Source organism: Gadus chalcogrammus, chromosome 20 (genome assembly GCF_026213295.1).
Source record: "Gadus chalcogrammus isolate NIFS_2021 chromosome 20, NIFS_Gcha_1.0, whole genome shotgun sequence".
Lineage (NCBI taxonomy): Eukaryota > Metazoa > Chordata > Actinopteri > Gadiformes > Gadidae > Gadus > Gadus chalcogrammus.
In genome coordinates, this window is record NC_079431.1 from 3,690,998 (window position 1) to 3,695,997 (window position 5,000).

A 5,000-nucleotide genomic window follows, 5' to 3' on the forward strand; every position below is an offset into this window, starting at 1 on the left:
GCCCACTCCACCCCTGTGTACAGTCGGACTCCCCGTGGAAGGATGGGAGGAGGAACAGCACAAACCAGCCCCGGCGCTCAGGACAGAAATCGTTTGAGGCTTCGTTTGTAAGGAATCTGCAATCTGCAATCCCACATGCAAAGTTTGCCTGCTGCCACATTCAAACCCCCCCCCCCCCCCCCCCTGATGATTTGCCATCCTATATCTGAGTGACCTTTAGAAGGCCAGAGGCACTACCCAACATTGATTACATAAATTGATCGTCACACATTCAGAGGATATTAATTAGATGAGGAAAAACAATTGAATGAACACAAATAGCTCTTAGCTTAAATGCGATCGCAAATAAAAGGGACTCTCGGAAGCTCAGCAGATCTGTTCCCGGATCAGGCTGTGACCGCCTTTCGTATGTTTGACGACAACAACAAAAAAAAGGGGAATAAATAATATGTAGGGGAGACCCAAAAAATCCTGGAGACACGTGTTACGCTCATTTAACCGTGAGTAGGGCTAGGTACATCACATCCAAGAGTAGGAGACTGCATTACCTGCTGTGATTCACCGCAGTGTCTGTCTCGCGCCTAATCTAGATTAATCTCGGCATTTCATGTTCGACTTCATCCACTAGATACATTTTAATCGCGTGTTCTCCCGTTCTAAAGACAGAGTGTGGCCAAGCAGCATGATCACTGGTCCATTCACGGTTCGTACCGGATCAATACGCTGTCTGAGTGGAGGTGTCATCCTCAAATCAGAATGCATGCTGGGACGTTGTACTTTAGTGGCCTGTGACTCCTCCTGAGTCAGTGGCAGCTGCCAAATAGGTTTCAGCGGAGAGGGCAGAGTCGCATGTGCCAAAGCTAACAGCTGTTAACTACACAACCTGCAGGCTATGAACTGCGGCTCTGCCCATTGTCAGTCTCCCTCCGCCACGAGCTAAATATTCCTGGAGGAATTTGTTACAACCAGGCAATACATAACAGAGGAAACCCTTTACACCGATATTGCTCTCAAATTGGCAGCATGAGAAGGGGAGGCCTTGTGGGAGGTTTGAGTGTGGTAACCTATCCCTCTTGGGCCCTTGGGAGCCACTTGGCCAGCTTTCATCCACATAATTATAATAAATTTGACATTTCATAGATAATATTGATTTCTTTATTTTAGCATTTCACCATAGGTGACAGTCCAGTGTCAAGAATGAAATTTCTATTGATCTTCCGCGCATTAATCCCTCATGTGTATGTGATCATTTTTATAAGACCTTTTACTGCACATAAATCAATACTTCATATTTCCAGCCATTCCAGAGGAGATGTCATATTTGTAAACTGTGTCTTGACACCAGCGATTCCTCCCTCGTTCGGCTGCAACTGTGCACGGCCAGTCAATTTGGGGGGAGGGAGGGGGAGAAGCGGAGGATATATGGGGGAGGGAGGGTGGGGGGGGAGGGTGGGGGTGAGGTAGGGGTGAGGCGGGGGTGAGAGAGGGGGGTGTATATGGAGGGAGAAGGACCCAGTGTTGCTGGCTGGGAGGCGCGGCAGCCCTTCTTAGGGGGTACTTATTGCAGCATTGATGATGAAATATCATTTTTTGAATTAATTAGCCTCCACAGTCGCGGCGTTGGGTGGCGGACGGCCGTTCATAATGAAAATAAACAAATCGTTCAAATTGATCGACTCTGTCCCCGACTCCGGATATTGAACACTCCTCTAAATTGCCTGTTAATTTCTCTAATTTGAGGCGATATTTCTTTCTTCTCTCGGGGAGGAAAGGTTCAAATCCCCAGAGCGACTCAAGCTAATGAGTCAGAGAGCACACATGAATCTGGGCTCTCTGGTTCACCACGGCCGGTCGGTCTGTCTGAGGCGCCGTACTTTAGGGAGAAAGTATTCCGTATGGTCTGATCCTGAGTGCGTTTATGCTGTATAATCCGATTTATTGTGCTTGTGATTTTGCACCTTATTCGTGTGATTCCTTTATTGATGTTTGGTTATTTAATCCGCTCGCTGTGCTTTATTTAAATACAATTAAAAAATGAAAGATACATGTATTATTTGTGCGGCTTCTCTGCCTTGAAGATGCTGCACAATTCTTGGGAATCTTTTCCATTCTTTACATTTTCAAACAAAGCCATGGAAAACAACACAGGCCATGACGTCAGTTTTTCAAAACGGATAGAAAATCAGTGTTTTTTTCCACGACCAATAGCCGTGTAAAAAATGCGCAAGTGTTTGGTGAAAAATATGATCACCTGAGTGGAGCAGACTCCTGACCTTTCCTCACTTCCCTTAACACGTCCCTTCTACACAACCACGGCCACAGTGCCACACAGAAAGGCCAGTCCATTAAGAGAATATGCAAATCGCGCCGTCCGCTCCTAATTGATGCCATTTTACCGAGTAAACAAGACTTCTGTCTACAATGGATCGGTTTCTGCCAGTTAAAAGGATATTTCAGATCTGCTTTTTCCTGTAATTTTCTCTCTGAGAGCTATTGCCGCCATTATTGCAAATTATAAGTCAGCCTTTTATATTTTTTGGAGAATTGCTATTCTTGCTGTGTTTTTCTTCCTCTCTCTCTCTCTCTCCCTTTCTCTCTCTCTCTCTCTCTCTCTCTCTCTCTCTCTCTCTCTCTCTCTCTCTCTCTCTCTCCGTCTCCACCTCTCTCCCTCTCTCTCTCTCTCTCTCTCTCCCTCTCTCTCCCTCTCTCTCTCTCTCTCTCTCTCTCTCTCTCTCTCTCTCTCTCTCTCTCTCTCTCTCTCTCTCTCTCTCTCTCTCTCTCTCTCTCTACCTCTCTCGCTCTACTTCTTAAAGGCCATCCTCTATTTTTTCTGTCCGTTGCTGGAGGTTCTCCATTCACGGGGAAAGGTGTGAGCGTGTGAGTGTGTGTGAGTGTGGGATGAGTGTGTGAGTGTATGACGAGTGTGTGTGAGTGTGTGTGAGTGCACGACTGTTAGTGCAGGATGAAAGACACGCCGGCGAAGTGTGAGTGACTGCACACTCCTCCCCCAAAACACCCCCCCCCCCCCCCCCCCCCCCCCCCCCCCCCCCCCCCCCCCCCCCAAAACCCTCCCCCCCCGCAGGACATCGCTATGGTGTGTCGATGGTGTCAACGTGCACTGCGCTGGGCGTGCACGTGAACTATTGTCCCCTCCACTCTACAGGACAACAGCCATATATATATATATATATATATATATATCTATAGTATGTGTGTGTGTGTCTGATGGGTATCTCCACATCCTCTCTCTCATCCCTCACCCGTTCTACCTCCCCCCCCCCCCCCCCCACCCCCCCAGATGCGCTGTGTTGCCCAGATTCATCTCCCCCTGTCAGCCTCATAATGCTGTATGAGTCTGTGTCCCCCCTCCTCCCACCATTCATGTAATGCTGATGAATCAGCTGTCTGTGGGGCTTCTGCAGCACTTTGTAAGGAAAAGGGGCTGGTGCTGGTGGTGGTGGTGGAGGTGGAGGAGGTGGTGGAGGTGGTTATGGGGCTAGTGGTGGTGATAGTGGTGGAGGTGGGTGGGCTTGATAGACTCAAACTTCAGCTCTGGACTAAAACGTCTCTGCCCCTTGGTGAAATTGCACTTCAGGGCTGTGAGTGTGGGGGGGGGGGGGGGGGGGGGGGGGATGATGATGTGTGTGTGTGTGTGTGTGTGTGTGTGTGTGTGTGTGTGTGTGTGTGTGTGTGTGTGTGTGTGTGTGTGTGTGTGTGTGTGTGTGTGTGTGTGTATATATATGCAGATATATCTATATATATATATATATTTAGGTGTGTTTGGTGTGTGTCTATGTAGGCATGTGAATGCGTGGTGTTTGTGTGTGTGTGTGTGAAGGATATGTACATAAGTACGTGATTCTGTGTGTGATCGTTTTTGTGTGTGTGTGTGTGTTTGTGTGTGTGTGTGTGTGTGTGTGTGTGTGTGTGTGTGTGTGTGTGTGTGTGTGTGTGTGTGTGTGTGTGTGTGTGTGTGTGTGTGTGTGTGTGTGTGTGTCTGTCTGTCTGTTCCAGGGAAAGGGCTCCTTAAAGGGTAGTAGGCGAGGCCCACCTCTGAGCTCCCTGTCTAAACACGCCTCTCTCTCTCTCTCTCTCTCTCTCTCTCTCTCTCTCTCTCTCTCTCTCTCTCTCTCTCTCTCTCTCTCTCTCTCTCTCTCTCTCTCTCTCTCTCTCTCCCTCCCTGTGAGTGACAGCCAGTCAGTAGCAGGCCCAGGCCCTTCTTGCGGCTAGAGGATTTAGCATAAAGCTGAACCTGTTGTCATCTAACATTACCGCAGTCACGGCTCTTTCAATTAAACATGACAAGCTTTTCTTTAGCCGTCGCTCCTGTTCTTCCTCACCTGACGTACAGTGAATGGGCCGGGGGAGGGACACGTTAAAACGAATGCCCGTTAATTAAGTATGATTAGCACGACGAGCACTTCCGCTAAGAAAACCACAAGCGCTCGATGAAGGCACTTAATCAGAGTTATCTTTCCTTAAAAACCTTTTCACTTTCACTTTTGATTCCAATCCCTGTAAAAGATACATGTCTGGGGTTTTTATGATTATCATTTCTATTTGTTAAGAGACTGACCTTTCTGGATTCAATTTTTAGACGTATGAAACGTTTTTTCCTTTCTGTTAGCGAGCGGCCAAACAACAGTCAGGGACCGACGGCGCAGACGTTGTAAACGTTTAACTGCGCGGTATTAACAGCCTGTGGTTTTTCAGGATTAAATTAAAGGGATATTTGGCGATTTCATGATGCACTTAGCAATGACAAAGTACAGATATAAGTATTGATTTTGAGCTTTCCATAACAAGATAAACAATATGTATATGTATGTATTTCCAAGGTAAATTAAATCAAAATGCACGTATTCCATTGTGGGCCTTCGTGGATTGACAGCAATTGAATTTGGCAGACAGGAATTTAGTTATAGAGTTAAAGGCCTTTGATCTAACAAGAAAAATAATATAATAATAAAAAAGGTATATAATACAGAATAAAATATGTT